The following is an 18,131-nucleotide window of genomic DNA, read 5'->3' as shown; positions in this document are numbered from 1 at the left end:
ACAAATGAGGAAAGAGGGACTTTGTTCCAAATCAGGGACAGTCCCTCGAAATCAGGGACAGCTGGGAGCTATGCTACAAATAACTTAGTCAGACCATGCCCAGATTGTACCTTTTTCAGATTCAACTACAGATCCAGTATCTGTATATTATTTCTACTGTTGTTAGCATTTCAGCTTCATATACAAGATTTAAACTCTTCTCCTGCTAACTGATTTTCAAGGGCTTTAATTGCATCATTACCTCTCATATGCTTCCCAATTATGAATACCATTGCACAATGTATGGATGGTCTTAGCCTAACATTGATACAGATAAACACTTTCTAGTGACTGTCCTACACACTACTAGGCATTTGGAGAGACATCCTAACAGTGTTTTTTGAATACGATGCCTGGGGTAACATTACTAACCTCCATGTGCTGGCTGTGCCAAATAAACATGCAGGATGTAGCCCTGTGATCACTTTGATAGAAGCATTTACACGATTCCTCCTCAGAGACGGTTCACACAGGGGCAACACGACTTCTAGCACGACTTTGGGAGGCAACTTGGACACGACTTGAGTATGAATCATCAGGCAACTTACAAGGCAACTTCAAGTTGCCTCCAGGACAGTACAAGGCTACTTCAATTTGCCTCCAGGACAGGAGGCTTTTCAGTGGCCAATCAAACAACAATCAGCTCTCTGGGAGGGAGGGTGAGGTTTGGCTGAGAAATGTATGTTATCTTCCTGTATTGTTGCTTCAGTTAAGACAGTGATCAGACTTCTGAGGCAACTTTCATTGAAATCAATGGGTACAAGTTGCCTACAAGTCGGATTGAAATGGTACAGGAACTTTTTCTGAAGTCGGAGCGACTTCAGTAGTGTGTATTAAGATGGCTCCATTCACTTTCATTGATTTTCTCAACCACGCGACTTGGGACAACTTGGGGCAACTTCAAGTCGGATCCCAGGTCGCCCCTGTGTGAACCGGGTCTCAGGGTTGTGTTTATAAACATTTGATTTTTTTGCTTCTGACATGCCTTTATAAAACAAATGCAAGTCAAAAGCAACTCAGAAGCATCTCAGACACATGTCAGCCTAAGAGCCCATTCACACCTAGGCGTTTTGTCGCCTGTAGTGTGACGCCGCTGCCGCCCTGAGACGCCAGAGGGATGATTTAACATTGCCCTCTATGGAGATGGTTCACATCTCCACGCCGAACGCCTGCCTCCTGAAAAAAAGTCCCGGACCTTTTTTTCAGGCGGCTTTCGGCGTTCGGCATAGGAGATGGGAACCATCTCCATAGGGGGACAATCTAGGGGCACATCTAGGCGGACAATCGCCGCTATTTGTCACCGCAATTTGCGGGACAAAACGCCGCGATTTTGTCTGCCTAGATGTGAATGCAGCCTTAGTCATCTTCCTGCGTCTACTTACTTCTATCACTAAGGCCGGCTATAGATGGTTCGAATCTCAGCCGGTTCAGCAGAAACAGGCCGATATTTGAACCATTTTATAAAACAAACAAATGCAAGCCATTCACCTCTGCAGCTAGGGGTTCGGATCCCGGTCTCGGCTACATGTGAATTGAGTTTGGTGGTCTCAGCCCGGCTCCCGGTGGGTGTGCTATGCGAGGTAAGCCTGCGCTTAGTATGTCCACCCCCCTCCCACAAAAACCACCACACCTACACTCACTCGAAATTGGGTTAACATGCACGCACTTTGACCACGCGGTCTCTCTAAAAAAAAAAAGAGAGGCGAAGGACTAACGGGGCTGGTTGAACGGGCTAGATCCTCTCACTCCCTTATAGGGAGTCCCTCTGCCCTGTTGGGCTTCAAAGCGGAGCAGGTAGGGCGGGCTGTGTGGGAGGACCGCCATTGCCACCCGGGGCATGGAGAAAGGTGGCAGATTGCCTCTGGGGGAGGCCTGCCTACTCCCAACTCCTGCAGTCCGGCTCCTCTCTCGAGTACACGCACAAAAAAAAATACACTTAAAAAAAAAAAAAGTCATCTTCCTGCGTCTACTTGCTTCTATCACTAAGGCCTGCTATAGATGGTTCGAATCTCAGCCGGTTCAGCAGAAACAGGCCGATAGTTGAACCATTTTATAAAACAAACTAATGCAAGTCAAAAGCAATCCAGAAGCATCTCAAACACATGTCAGATTAAGTCATCTTGCTGCGTCTACTTGCTTCTATACCTAAGGCCGGCCATAGATGGTTCGAATCTTGGCTGGTTCAGCAGAAACAGGCCGATTGTTAGGGCTTACCTTGAGTGGAGTCCATTTTGCAGAGTGTAAGCTCACCCTTGCAGGTACACACAGCCCACGGTAATAAGGTAAGACACTACCTGGGCTGTGAGTCTGTGCACGGGGGCTAGATAGGGATTTGCCAAGGATAGTCAAAGTATAGCCGTGGTCCAGGTTTCCAGAATTCAGAGTAAACGATAAACGTAGCCAGGGTCAGAAGCTGGGGTCAGTCTTGTAGCTGAAACAAACACAGGCACACAGGAACCTTTGGCAAAGACAGGACAATCACAGAACAATGAACTGACACATCCCTCATAGTGAGGCAGGGCTTTATACCCTGGTTGATTAGGAAACCTGCCTCAGCTGGACCAGGATAGACAAGTGCAGATTGTAGGGAGATCCAGAGACAGGCAATCAGCACATAGTTCAGAACCAGGCTCCGACGGACAGCAAGCAGAATATCAACTGAGAAGTGGCTCAGAGGCAAAGACCCGGAGCAGCAACGGGGAGGTCGTGGGTTCAATTAAACCCAGAGCCACCTGGGGTGCGACCACGCCTCGCTGTCCGTTTGGCACCGTAGCGACCGTGACAGTTCCCCCCCTTAAAAATGCCCTCCGGGCGTTTAAAGGAGCTTCCTCATAGGCACAGTCTGTAACGTCCAAACCACCCTCTTCACTAGAGTAGCCACACCATGGGGAAACAAAGCCACAGAGTCCGAAGACTATTTATTTTTATTTTTGGACTTCGTTGCTTTTGAAGTTCTGGTAGGGGGTGCACTTACTGCAAGTAAAGCTCGTTCAAACACTACTAGATCCTGTTTATGGACCATGGTACCATTCGAGGCATATGTGCAGTCGGGGGGAAGAACTTCACTTGGGGACACAGGAACTGGAACTGGAGACACAGGAACTGGAACTGGAGACACATGAACTGGAACTGGAGACACAGGAACTGGAGACACAGGAACTGGAACTGGAGACACAGGAACTGGAACTGGAGACACAGGAACAGGAACTGGAGACACTGGAGCCGGGGACACTGGAGCCAGGGACACTGGAGCCGGGGACACTGGAGCCGGGGACACTGGAGCGGGAAACTGGGGACACTGGAGCTGGAACTTTAACTGGGAAGGTAGGTACAGCAAGCTGAAGAACAGGTGCATCGGAATGGACAGTAGTCACCGGAATGTCAGACTGGGGCAAAGGAACTTCAAGCTGCATAGCAGGCAAAGATTCTGGGGTAGAAAAAAAACTCCCAATAGTACCCACCTGAAGAACCTTTGGCCGAGGTGGGCGAGTTGGGCAGAGAGATATAAAGTGCCCGCTAACACCACAATAAAAACAAAGTCCATAGCCTCTCCTCCGCTCTTTTTCTACCTTAGATAGCCCGGACCGGATGGCCCCGATCTGCATGGGTTCCACATCCTCCAAGGTAGGCGTGTGTGCATCCACAGAAGCGTCAAGGCTTTGTGGAGTTGGAGCTTCATGGCTGGGCACATACAGAGCTTCATAGGTTGGCACATACTGGGCTGGCTTGGTGTTGTGTCTGTATGGAATATTTCTGTCCCTGAATACCGGTAGGCCACGTGAACTGAGAGCAGACCTGGGAGCGCTGGTCCTCTTGGAGACAGGAGTCCAGAGCAGACATGAAAGTTTCCCAGCTGTCCAAGACTGGACTCTTTTCCTGCAACAGCAGATGAGCCCATGATTTGATTTGCCCTGTTAGCAAGTTGATGGAAGCGCAAACCTTAACATAGTCCGTGGCATAGGTCCTAGGTTTAAGAGCAAACAGCAGCTCGCAATCCATCTTAAAAAACAAAAAGGGTGCACGGCTACCATCAAATTTCTCTGGCATAACAACAAACGACTCAGGACATGCTGGTTCCGGGGCTGGGCGTGCTGTCCCTTTAAGTACTTGAGCTTCTTGCTGTAGTTCCAGAATGGTATGGCCCAGGCTGGAGACTTGCAGAGCCAGGGAGGTGAGCATTTTGTACAAGTCTGCAGACTCCATGTTATTGGTCAGTTCATTATGTGAGGGCTTACCTTGAGTGGAGTCCATTTTGCAGATTTGTAAGCTCACCCTTGCAGGTACACACAGCCCACGGTAATAAGGTAAGACACTACCTGGGCTGTGAGTCTGTGCACGGGGGCTAGATAGGGATTTGCCAAGGATAGTCAAAGTATAGCCGTGGTCCAGGATTCCAGAATTCAGAGTAAACGATAAACGTAGCCAGGGTCAGAAGCCGGGGTCAGTCTTGTAGCTGAAACAAACACAGGCACACAGGAACCTTTGGCAAAGACAGGACAATCACAGAACAATGAACTGACACATCCCTCATAGTGAGGCAGGGCTTTATACCCTGGTTGATTAGGAAACCTGCCTCAGCTGGACCAGGATAGACAAGTGCAGATTGTAGGGAGATCCAGAGACAGGCAATCAGCACATAGTTCAGAACCAGGCTCCGACGGACAGCAAGCAGAATATCAACTGAGAAGTGGCTCAGAGGCAAAGACCCGGAGCAGCAACGGGGAGGGCGTGGGTTCAATTCCACCCAGAGCCACCTGGGGTGCTCTCCGTTTGGCACGGTAGCGTCCGTGACACCGATGTTTGAACCATGTGTTGGCAGGCTAAATGTACCAAGTTGATTGATCGATCAACTTTGGTAGAACCAGCCTGCCAGATTCACTTGTGATTATCACTAGTGGGTGCCATAGCCGCTAGCAATTATCACTGTCTTCTCCCAGCAGGGATGGCTTCCCCGCCTAAAATTTGCACCGTCTATGGCCTGCCTAAGTACTGTGTACACAAGCCCTTACTTTGAGATCTGCAGATATGCACAAATACACAACTCCTTGTCAGCACTTTAGGGCATATAAGCCCAACCTGCCCCAAAGATCTTCCTACCTGAATTTGTACCCAATTCCTCAATAGCTTTGTGTGTGAGACTATAGTCTGAAAAGTTGTTTGCCAATTACAAAATATGCATTTTGTTTTACTAATAAACAATGTTTGCAAATTAATAATTAACTAAAACAAAATAAACAAAGGAGTTGCAGATATAACTGTATATATGCATTTTTGTAGAGATAAGACTACACAGATCTATTAAATGTAATACATGTGTAACTACCTGTCAATGTTACACATTTATTTTTACGTATCCAAACTAAATTTATCTTGTAAAAATCCATTAATGCTACCTGTGTTTTAAACAGCCGCATAATATAAATTCATCTGAAGTTTAAAAGAACTATGGCTCATTCAGTAAGGAAAAACATATTTTGTTTCTGTGTTTATTTCTCCAATATACTACACATAATTTTATTGCATTCATAGAACCATTCACCTTACAGTAACAGTCATGCGCATTCATCCTGTTTGGGACTCAGTAAGCTGATTAAGCTAACATGGATTCTGGAAAGAAATCTAAACACTAAACGAACAGGAAATTTACAGAAACAGAACATACTAACTCCACGCATGTCACTGTTTGCAATTGAACCCAACGGCGGATACAGGGGGGGCAACAGGGCAATTGCCCCCCCCCCCCGAGACAATCATGTCACATTGGCTTTTAAAAAAAAAAAATTATAATTTTTTTTTAAAACTGCTCTGCCAAGTCTCTCACTCTCTCTCTGTCATCACCAGGGCCGATCTGGCGCAGCCTGGTAGGCTGCCTGTCCTGAGGCTGCTTTGAGCTGACTGCAGCGCTCCCCCTCTCTCCTGCGTGTATGACACCGGCATCTCTCGCTGTGTGTGAGAGCTGGGTCTGTGTTCGGCTGTGCTGCCTGTGCTAAACCTGCTCATGTGATAGTAGATGGAACACTGATTGAATCAGTGTTTTGTCTATAACACAAGCCCGTCTAGGGGGGGACCTTGCTAGAGCACACTGCCCTGCCGAACACAGACCTACAGCTCCTGTTTGTTCCATGACACACGTCGGGAGAGGAGATACCTGCTGTGTGTGATCGAGGCATTGCCATGGTGAGTGCCATGCACAGTGAGGCTTCATTCATATACAAAAGTGGGGCTGCATTAATATACAAAGTGGGGCTGCATTCATATACAAAGTGGGGCTGAATTCATATACAAAGTGGGACTGCATTAATATACAAAAGTGGGGCTGCATTCATAGACAAAAGTGGGGCTGCATTAATATACAAGTGGGGCTGCATTAATATACAAAGTGGGGCTGCAATAATATACAAAGTGGAGCTGCATTAATATACAAAAGTGGGACTGCATTCATAGACCAAGTGGGACTGCATTCATAGACAAAAGTGGTGCTGCATTCATAGACAAAAGTGGGACTGCATTCATAGACAAAAGTGGGACTGCATTCATATACAAAAGTGGGGCTGCATTCATATACAAAAGTGGAGCTGCATTTATATACAAAAGTGGGACTGCATTAATATACAAAAGTGGGGCTGCATTTATATACAAAAGTGGGGCTGCATTTATATACAAAAGTGGGACTGCATTTATATACAAAAGTGGGGCTGCATTTATATACAAAAGTGGGGCTGCATTCATATACAAAAGTGGGGCTGCATTTATATATACAGCGGGGCTGCATTCATATACAAAAGTGGGACTGCATTCATATACAAAAGTGGGACTGCATTAATATACAAAAGTGGGGCTGTATTTATATATACAGTGGGGCTGCATTTATATACAAAAGTGGGACTGCATTTATATACCAAAGTGGGACTGCATTTATATACAAACGTGGGGCTGCATTCATATACAAAAGTGGGGCTGCATTTATATACAAAAGTGGGACTGCATTTATATACAAAAGTGGGACTGAATTTATATACAAAAGTGGGGCTGCATTCATATACAAAAGTGGGACTGCATTCATATACAAAAGTGGGACTGCATTCATATACAAAAGTGGGGCTGTATTTATATATACAGTGGGGCTGCATTTATATACAAAAGTGGGACTGCATTTATATACCAAAGTGGGACTGCATTTATATACAAACGTGGGGCTGCATTCATATACAAAAGTGGGGCTGCATTTATATACAAAAGTGGGACTGCATTTATATACAAAAGTGGGACTGCATTAATATACAAAAGTGGGGCTGCGTTCATATATACAGTGGGGCTGCATTCATATGTACAGTGGGGCTGCAATGATGGGCACTGATGAAGCTGCATTGATCTCTTGTACCATGTCTTCAGTCTCTGACCATCTCTTGTACCATGTCTCCAGTCTCTGACCATCTCTTGTACCATGACCATCCCTTGTACCACGTCTGCAGTCTCTGACCATCCCTTGTACCACGTCTGCAGTCTCTGACCATTCCTTGTACCATGTCTGCAGTCTCTGAGGATCCCTTGTACCATGTCTGCAGTCTCTGACTATCCCTTGTACCATGTCTGCCGTCTCTGACCATCTCTTGTACCATGTCTGCAGTCTCTGACCATCTCTTGAACCATGTCTGTAGTCTCTGACCATCCCTTGTACCATGTCTGCAGTCTCTGACCATCTCTTGTACCACGTCTCCAGTCTCTGACCATCTCTTGTACCATATCTGCAGTCTCTGACCATCTCTTGTACCATGTCTGTAGTCTCTGACCATCCCTTGTACCATGTCTGCAGTCAGGGGAGGGCTGGGCTGGGGGGCAGGGTGGCAATTGCCTCCCAGGCCGCCCTAATTTATGTTTAAAATGCCCGCTACCATTTTATTTTTTTATTCTGGTCTTGGAAGTCGGGCCGACCACTAGCTGTTGCATTCCAGGAGTTGAAGTCCACGCTCAAGCTCCCGGTGGGTGGAAAACAGAGCAGCGCAGAGGAAACTACAACTCCCTGGGACTGGATTCTTGGAAGTAGGCAGAGGCAGGGCATGCCAGGGAGTCGGGACGCAGGGCTTCAGGGCTGGGCACTGGCTGCAACCTGATCCCAGGACCAGGAGCATTACCCCCCCAGGAGACCGTGGCGTGCAAGGACCTGCTGAGCTGAGATCACTGAGGTAAGAGACCCTGACCCCCATCTCCCCCGCATACACCCCATGTAACCTGCCCCAGTGATCAGGCTTCATTGATGGGCACTGGAGTTGGCTGCCCTGATGGGCACTGGTGAGGCTGCATTGAAAAACCAGAAGGGCCATGGATGGTGAGCTGATTCAGCGGTTCAATAGGCCACTTGGCTGGACTTGCCTCCCAGCCCTCCCCTGTCTGCAGTCTCTGACCATCTCTCGTACCATGTCTGCAGTCTCTGATCATCTCTTGTACCACGTCTGCAGTCTCTGACTATCTCCTGTATCATGTTTGCATTCTCTGACCATCTCTTGTACCACATCTGCAGTCTCTGACCATCTCTTGTACCATGTCTGCAGTCCCTGACAATCGTCTACAAACTATGGGATAGATTTATGGCATTTATATTTAAATATTTTTTACTAGTAATGGCGGCGATCATTGATTTTTTAGCGGTACTGCAACATTGCAGCGGACACCTAATTGAGTTCTGTAAGCAACACCTTATTTTCTGGCAGTGCCCCTCCCAAGACTACACTCTGGATCCGCCCTTGTGGCAGGCAAGTGACAATCCGCAAGGTGTGGCAGGTGACAAGGCATGTGGCAATCTGCAAATTGTGGCAGGCGATGTGGCAAGTGGCAATCCGCAAATTGTGGCAGGTGACGTAGCAAGTGGCAATCTGCATCTGGTGGCAGGCAAATTACAATCCGCAAGGTGTGGCAGGTGACGTGGCAAGTGACAATCCGCAACGTGTGGCAGGGGACGTGGCAAGTGACAATTCGTAACGTGTGGCAGGTGACGGTGGCAAGTGACACACTCAGTGTTCCCACTGATTCTGCATTATGGTGAGTTTAACTATTTCATTTTATATTACATTGTAATAATAGAAATAAGGCGCTTCAATCATCCTGACACCATAACAACCATGGTGCCGGGATGATTGAAGTGCCAACACCAGCCAGTTCCCCGATAAATTGCCCACAAAAAAAAGTATTTTCTGGCAGTGCCCCTCCTGAGACAAGACTCTGGATCCGCCCCTGATTGAACCCACAATCCTTGTGTTGAAAGGCAGGAATACTCTTCACATTTACATCACCTCCTTCATGTAAAAAAACATACTGTTGTCATCTGGGTCACAAGTTCAAGGTTGGACTTGATGGACTTGTGTCTTTTTTCAACCACACCTACTATGTAACTATTTATAATTTAGATTTTTGCATAAGGGCATGCAGGAATAAATGTATGGTAATGTGCTGATTTTTGCCCATTCCTATAATCATATATTTCAAACACAAGGCGAGAAAGAGGTAGCCTGGCTGGATAGCCCTGCTGTTAGCGGATGGCCTTGTAATGCTCTGGTTGGATGCAGCAGTCTCCTTGCTCCAGGTGGGTCACGTGAGTGCCATTACCATGGTGATGCACACATGTCCTCCTTTATATAACATGGCAGCCACTTATGTGTGTTTATATTTGCCTTTTTTCCCTGGTGCTAGTTTTTGGCCTCTCAAGGCGGCTGCAGCGCATCTGCCTTCCAGGCCGCTGCTCTCTGTTCATCCTGCAGGCACTGCAATGGGTTCATCTTGTAGACCAGCATATGCAAATCTGTTTCTCTGGTGGTAGGAGCGTATCATAGTGTTCACAGAAGAGTTAGAACAATTTACTCTACAAATTTTGCTATGGATACGCTTCATTGATGATATTTTTTATGGGGAAATATTTGAGGAATTTGTAAAATAATAATGATATTGGTATGTTTTTCCTGGATTTTAAGAGTAGGAGGGATGATGATGATACCAATAAAACAATTATCTACCGGAAACCTATTCTTCACCAATAATTGGCTACATTGGGAGAGCCAACACCCTACATCCCTTAAAAAGGCATTCCCATTGAGCAATTTATGAGAGCTAAAAGAACTTGCTCTACTGATGTAGCATTTCAAAATTAAAGTCTTCAACATGGTTATAATCTCAGTGATGTCAGGTCACCTGTGGCCAGATGACAGATGCACTCCGTTGGAGTCAGGAGTGCACCACAAGGTAGTGAACCCTTTGGCAGACTGCTGCGGATGGACCACAGAGTGGATATGGAGGACAGGTCCACTGGAGCTCAAACAGGGATCCCACAGGAAGCTTGAGCCCAAGATTCCCCAGGGTGCGGAGTCTAAGATCCAGCTGGTATTCACCAGAGCCTCTAGTGGTGAGGATGGCCTTAGCTGCAACTAAATCCCGGTCGCAGCCCCCAGAGTTCGTAGGGAGAGAGGGGAAGCAGACACTCAGGACACAAGAGATAGTGAAGGGTTAAACCAAGGTCGGGGCGACAAGCAGACAAGGATAAACAAGGGACAGGCCAAGGGTCAGGGTTACAGGCAAACAAGAGTAATCGGGGACAAGCCAAGATCAGTACACAGAGATAAACGTAGCACAAAGCAAGCAGGAACCCAAACACACAATGCTTAACAAACAATGTTGATCAGCAAGGCAGACCTGCAGTGCACTGGTTAATATAGTGTTCCTGATATGGCCTGGGGTGGAGCCATACAGGAAGGAGAGATGATAAAAGCAGCACATGGAGAGCAAGGTAAGCTGCACATCCATGACAAGTGATTTAAGAAGGTCTTATGAAAAGGTGAGCATTGTCCCCAGGGATACTTTACTTGGACAAAAACGGGGCAAGATGGATGATAACGCAGGTATGCCTATTATAGGAACATACTCTAATCAATCTGGTGAAATCTTAAACATCATTAACTACTTGCCGACCTGCCACCATCGTTTTACGGCGGCAGGTTGGCTCCCCTGCGCGAGAGCCCGTAGCTCTACGTCGGCTCTCACGCTGGCCACTAGGGTTAAAGAATTTGAGAACCCCAAAAATTGAGCAATTATCAAAATACAATCATTGTTCAATTTAATTCTTCAATTCCCTCAATTCAACAGAGGGAATCATTTATTTTATGAGATGTCCATGTTTTTTTTTTTTACTTGCATTCGTTTGTTTTATAAAATGGTTCAAATATTGGCCTGTTTCTGCTGAACCGGCTGAGATTCGAAACCATCTATAGCCAGCCTTAGTGATAGAAGTAAGTAGACGCAGGAAGATGACTTAGGCTGACATGTGTCTGAGATGCTTCTGGGTTGCTTTTGACTTGCATTTGTTTTATAAAGGCATGTCAGAAGCAAAAAAATCAAATGTTTATAAACACAACCCTGAGACCCGGTTCACACAGGGGCGACCTGGGATCCGACTTGAAGTTGCCCCAAGTCGTCCATTTTGTATGTTGGAAAGACAATTTGACAATTTAGATGCAGAGTATTGAAGCATGTAAATGACATTGCACAAAAAAGATAAACTAATTACTAGCCATATCCATGAAAAACATGGTGGTAAAGCTGAGGTATTAAAATTTAGGGCCAAAGAACAATTTAAATTGGGCACAGAAAAAGTAACCTGGATAAACATCTATTGAAACTGTAAGCGAGATAGATCTTGGCCCCTTGGTGCCCATGTCATTGGATTTGATTGACAGCAGCGGGAGCCAATGGCTGTGCTGCTATCAATCTATCCAATCAAGAGATGGGCAGAGAGGGAGAGCGTGTCTCGGCCAAGTGAATGAAGTGAATGAAGTGGCTCAGGTAAGTAAAACAGGGGGCTGGGGGCTGGGGGCCTGGTTACTGACAGAAGTTGACCGGCATAGGATGCTTTAAGATGAAAAACCTCTTTAAGTGATTGGCTTGTAGTTCTGTGGATTTTCTTCCACAAGATGGTGATAGGATTCTTCTCAGTAATGAGCATGTGCAGCAGCCATCTTAGATGGTCAGGTTATGAATACAATAGTGGGAATACAAACAAAAGAGGCCATTTTCTTTTCACCGTGTGACAGTAAGCTACTCTTCGTTGCTCATTTTCCTAATTTTTTTCTTTGACTTTCTTACTACTGACGAAGCTCTATTTTAAAAATGAAACATGTTTTGTTTGGGTGATTTTATTTTGGAAGCACCTTCTGACTTTATTTTCATTTAGGTTCACATTCTTGTCCTGACCCACTCTTTCCTCCCACCTTTTTCATTTTTGTTGGGTGAGATATGCCTTATGTCAATGCAGTCTGGATTATTAGAGAAGCTTTTTTTGTGGATATGGTGATATATGGGCCTCTTCCATTAGTGGTGGTTTGTGTCCACATGGATGAGTGTACCTGTATAACATATCTGAGAGATAGATAGATATTTTCATAGGGCAGAAGACAGCCAATATCTTCAGTAAGACAGTACTTACTAGTATACTTTTTCTTTTTCTTGTTCATTCTTATATGTGGCTGATAGATGGGAGGAGAGACAGATGTACCCCCATCTCTTTATAACAGTTGGTGTTGGTGAGTAGACCTTGAGTTTACATATTCTCTAAATAACCTGGACCTGTTATATTGAATGTAAGAGGATATAATAACCCTCACATTGTCTATATGTGTACAGTATATCAAGAGAAGTTTCACCAATTAACTTGGTAGATGTCACTATTACCACATAGAGATCGAAATTTGGTTCATATATAGCGGCATTGACCTCATCCTATAGGGATACCTGGTATGGTCATTTACATACCATTTATGATTTATAATACAAGTTACGTTTTAGATAAGTGGCTTTTTGGTGCATATGGAAGCACACCCTCGTTTGAGATTGAGGCTTGGATTTGTGCATGCAAGGTTCTGACAAGATGGCAGCGGTCGCACATGCGCGCCATAGCGCCACATGGCGGCCCAGGGGTCATGGTTCATGCGCACTATAGCTCGGGTAACATCAGCACAGGTGGGGAATTTAAACAACCGTCAAAGCTGTAACAAATGGGATTCCCTGTTAACAGTATTTCCAGGTGCTGTGGTTCTCTGGCTCAGGTATGTGATTGCCATTTAACCCCCCTATCTGCTGCCTGCTGTGTCCTGGTGCATCCTAACTATGCCTCTGGCTCTTTTTCCCTACATTTTGCTTATCCTCATTATGGATGTGTCACCGACCCCTTGTGGTCACCCCACAGCAGGTATGAGTGGGTGTTTTTAACCCTTTACCTTCCTTGCTTGCCTTAATTCCCTTTTCTTTTTGTTTGCTTTGTTCTTGTTAGCTCTTGCAGGTTTGATTGACAACACATGGCACATGAAGATGGAGACCCTTCTAGGTCAAAACACCATCGCTCCTCTTCTAGAAACCTTTCTGGAAGGTCTCCACTGTGCCTATTTCACCATAGAAGTGTCGAGATGACTTGAGCTCTGTGCTTCAGCAGTTGGTCTCTGTCTAGGACTATTGGGCCGTCAAAACAGTCTCTTCGGGACACACTTGGTTGTTCAGGAGCCCTCCTCATCTCAGGCTTGTTCCCACAGCTCTGCTGCACTCTGAGGAGAAGAAGCAAACAGTCTTATCTGATGTAGATTCACTGGTAGTACTGGGTGCTGCCATGCCAGTTCTAGAATGGGAGAAGTTTCAAGACATGTACTACCTTCTCTTCATGGTCCTAAAAAAAAAACGGCTTGTGAAAGCCTGTTGCAGACCTTACACATCTAAACACATTCATCAAAAAGTAAAAATTCAAAATTAAGACTCTATTCACAATTCAACAAGCAATTCAGCCAGATGACCATGCTAGATAGACCTGAATGATGCTTACTTTCATGTGCCCATAGCGAAAGATTTTTATTCGGTTTGCGGTATGTCAGATACCACTCCAGTTCACCTGTCTCCCTTTTGGGTTTTCAACATCGCCTTGCATTTTTTTAAAGGGCGTATTGGCGGTGGTGTTCCTGATCAGAACAAGAGGCATACATCTGCACCGATATAGCAGAGGGAGGCCTCCCTTACGGCTCCTACTTGCGGCCCCTGGTAAAGTAACAGAAGGCGCAGGAGTGAGGAGTGGTACGAGTGCCTGGCAGGATCAACAGAGGTAGAGGTAATCAGGACGTTCAGGAACCCCTCAGGAACTGGAAAACAGGAGCTGAAGCAACTGTCAGGTTAGGCAGAAAGGAACTGGATCACTGGACCAGAACCAGGAACAAACAGGCTAGTTCAGCAGACTGGAACAGCTTGCACTGGAACCAGGACAGACAGGAATCGTTCAGCAGACTGGAGCAGACTAGACTGGAATCAGGAACAGACAGGAACCGTTCAGCAGACTGGAGCAGACTGGACTGGAACCAGGAACAGACTGGAACCATTCAGCAGACTGGAGCAGACTGGACTGGAACCAGGAACAGACAGGAATCGTTCAGCAGACTGGAGCAGACTGGACTGGAACCAGGAACAGACAGGATGGTCAGACAGACCTGGTCGGTTATCGGGCAGTTGGCAAGGTACAGAGGTGAAGGCAGAGGAATAGTCAGAACAGGCCAAAGATCAGGTGCAGGCGGATGGCTGGAATAGTCACAGGTAAGCCGGGGTCTTTCACAGGTTAAGTCACAGATCAGGTTTCAGGTACACAAACGCTGTAGAGCAGACAGCGGGAATTGTATGTGACAGGCAGGCTTAAATAGCCCGCCTGGTGCCAACAGAGGTGCGCGCGTGTGCATGCGCACACACACACGTGCGCACATGCATGCTCGGTTGCAGCCACGATCAAGAACCAGAGAGTCTGAGGCGCCTGTTTCTGCCAGGATCTTCATGACATTGCCCCCTCCCACAAAGATAGTGGTATGATCCTCTGCCGGGGGGTAGCTCAACAATAAAGTCTATGAATAACATCCTCCATGGTCTGTCTGGAACGGGCAAAGGTTTTAGTAGCCCCCTGGCCTTGGTTCTGTGAGTCTTATTCCTGATGCAAATTGTGCAGGACTCCAGAAATATTTTACAGTCCTCGCGTAACTGGGGCCACCAAAAGGTACGCTGTACCAAGTCGGTGGTTTTGGTTATGCCGAAATGCCTGGCCAGTGCATGGTCATGACACAGTTCCAAAACAGGTACTCGTAGGTCTTCGGGTATATAGATCTTGTCCCTGTGCCAAAGCAAGCCAACTCTAGCCTGTAATTTTGGTTCAGAAAGAGGCATTTTTCGCACAGAAGCTTGTTTGATTCTGGAAAGCAGGTTTTCCTGGAGCAGGAGAAAATTTCCAGGAGCAAGAATGGTATCTGGAGAAGAGATTTCTTTGAATTTGTGGAACATCCGAGACAGAGCGTCGGGAATAACGTTTTTTGGAGCCCGGGCGGTATGTAACATGGAAAGAAAACCTGGAGAAAAAGAGTGCCCACCTAGCCTGTCGTGGTTTCAACCTTTTTGCAGCCCTTAAATATTCCAGGTTTTTGTGGTCTGTGAATATTAGAATCGGATGGGCAGCTCCTTCTAGTAGGTAACGCCACTCTTCCAGTGCAGATTTAATTGCCAACAGCTCCCGATCTCCCACGTTGTAGTTCTTCTCTGCTGCCAACAATTTGCGGGAGAAGAAGGCTACTGGGTGAAGTAGGGCTCTGGTACCTTGTTTTTGGGACAGTATCGTCCCTACAGCAATCTCGGATGCATCCACCTCAAGTATAAATGGAAGAGCGGAATCCAGATGTTTCAGAACGGAGGCAGAGGTGAAGAGTTTCTTGAGGGTCTTAAAGGCCTTTTGGGCCTCAGGGGACCAGTGGAAGCGGGTTCCCTGTTTGGTTAGTTGGGTAATTGGTGTAATAATGGCTGAAAAGGGGCAATAGTTCTTGTCAGTAACTTCTTTAAAGCAAAAATTAAACGTGACACCGTAGGCATGGGGCCTACTTATAGAACCTGGGATCCGGCAGAGTGACAATGTCCCCTCGGTGGTTTGTAGTAGTAATGGAGAAAACTCGATCCACTTTCCCGGGACATTTAAGAACCACTCTATCACTGAAAATGTACCAGCCAGGGCTACAGTCTCTCAAACAATCTTCAAAACGGTGACTCAAATGGATGAAAGTATAATCCGTGTCACGGGCACACCTGGGCACATTCAAACGCTCCCATCCTGGTACCAGTCCTCTCTCTTTTGCTCAATCACGGGCATGAGGGCTGGTGGCACGTAAGGATATTCCTACCCATACTCGGTGGCCACCTTTCTAATAAAAATGCGCTGTAGGCGGCCAAATGGTGTCTGCCTCATAAATACCCCTCCCCAGCAAGCACAGCGAGAACAAACCCTCCTGATTGACTGCTGGGAAAGAGCACCCAAACCTTGACTCCACTGCTGCCACCTGCAGCACCGGGGCTGGAAGAACACCCCAGTACAACAGAATAAGCCTACAGCACAGCCAAGCTGAGACAGAGACCCTGTTTTGCATTTAACAATCTGGATCAGAGTTTAACTACACTCTGATCTACCCTTAAATTTAACTAGCACCAGTACTATAAAGTACATAGGCGATACACATACGTATGCTGCTATGGAGTCCATCAGGAAAGGAAAATTATGGTAAGTATTTGGTAGGAAATTTCCTGTTTTATTGAAACAAATGCAAATACAGCATAATAAAACATAATACAGAAAACCGTACATGACATACTTCTGATCAGTCAAATACATCAGGATGAAATGTTACCATATTTATATAATTCACTTTATATTAATCCCTGTCTGGTTGACATTGCTTCAAATTTGCACAGTACATTGCAAACCAGTCTTTTTTTTTTAAAAAGAAAAAAAAATACTATATATTGCTTAAGAGGTGCATTAATGTGATTGTTATTCTACACAGTTTGTGAATTTGCACTACTGAGCAATCCTTTGTGTATGTCTTCTGTTTTTCATTTCTCGATTACATTTTTTAATACGATGCTAAAATACTTTGAAAGAAAAGACTGCCATCTAGTGGTCAAGGTTATAATAATACCAAACCTCCTTGGAGCCTTAAACAAATCCCTTTACAAGACAAGTATGGAGTTTAATGCCGCATACACACCATCACTTTATGTGATGAAAAAAAACGACATTTTCTGTGAAGTAAAAAATGACGTTTTTGAAACTTCAATTTTCAAAGACGAACTTGCCTACACACCATCGTTTTTCTCACAATGTTCTAGCAAAGTGCGGTTACGTTCACCACTTTTTACCATTGAAGCTCGCTTCATAAGTAGCTTCTGGGCATGCGCGGATGAAAAAACGTCGTTTTAAACGACGTTTTTTACTACACACGGTCAATTTCTGTGAAGTAAAAGTTGACGTTTTGAAAAACGACACATAAAATTGAAGCATGCTTCAATTTTTTTTGGTCGTTTTTTAGAAGACATAAAACAACGTTTTCCCCCACACACGGTCAATTAAAGTGACGTTTTTAAAAACGTCATTTTTTTTCATCACATAAAGTGATGGTGTGTACGTGGCATAAGAAGATGAGCTGCAAAAAACAATTCCACTGTGAAAGTATTAATGCAGTGTCAACCTTGGCAGAGTTATGCAAACCTTAGCAACAAATGACTGTTCTTATAAATTATTATTCAGTACTATTACTCACTTTTATGCCTTAAAGCGGAGTTTCGGTGAAAAAATAAATACATTAAAAGTTGTAACTTTTAAAAAATCAGACACTCACCTGTCTCACAGTCCAGCGATGTGGGCTTAAGAAGCCCTGCTCCTCTCCCCTCCTCTCCATGGCGCCGGGGTTCTTACTGTGGACAGCACGCACTGTGCATGCGTGAGCCGAGTTGTGAGCTGTGATAGGCTGAGCAATCTTCTGGGACCTGTGACGTGTCCCAGAAGATTACAGGGAGCGAGAAGAGTGAAGTGATCTTCCTTCTGGTGTCTTGTCACATTCTGCTCCCCATCACAGAATGCTCCGGAAGTGACGTTCCGTCGCCGCCATCTTGCTACACCCCACACCATTGCACAGTAATGATTGAGTGAGAAGGGGGTAAGCTATGAATAAGCACTAAAGTTTGGTGTGAAACGCATCAGATTTTTACCCCGCGTGCTGTGGCAT

This window comes from Rana temporaria, chromosome 2 (genome assembly GCF_905171775.1).
Source record: "Rana temporaria chromosome 2, aRanTem1.1, whole genome shotgun sequence".
Lineage (NCBI taxonomy): Eukaryota > Metazoa > Chordata > Amphibia > Anura > Ranidae > Rana > Rana temporaria.
This window is presented reverse-complemented; position numbering follows the sequence as displayed.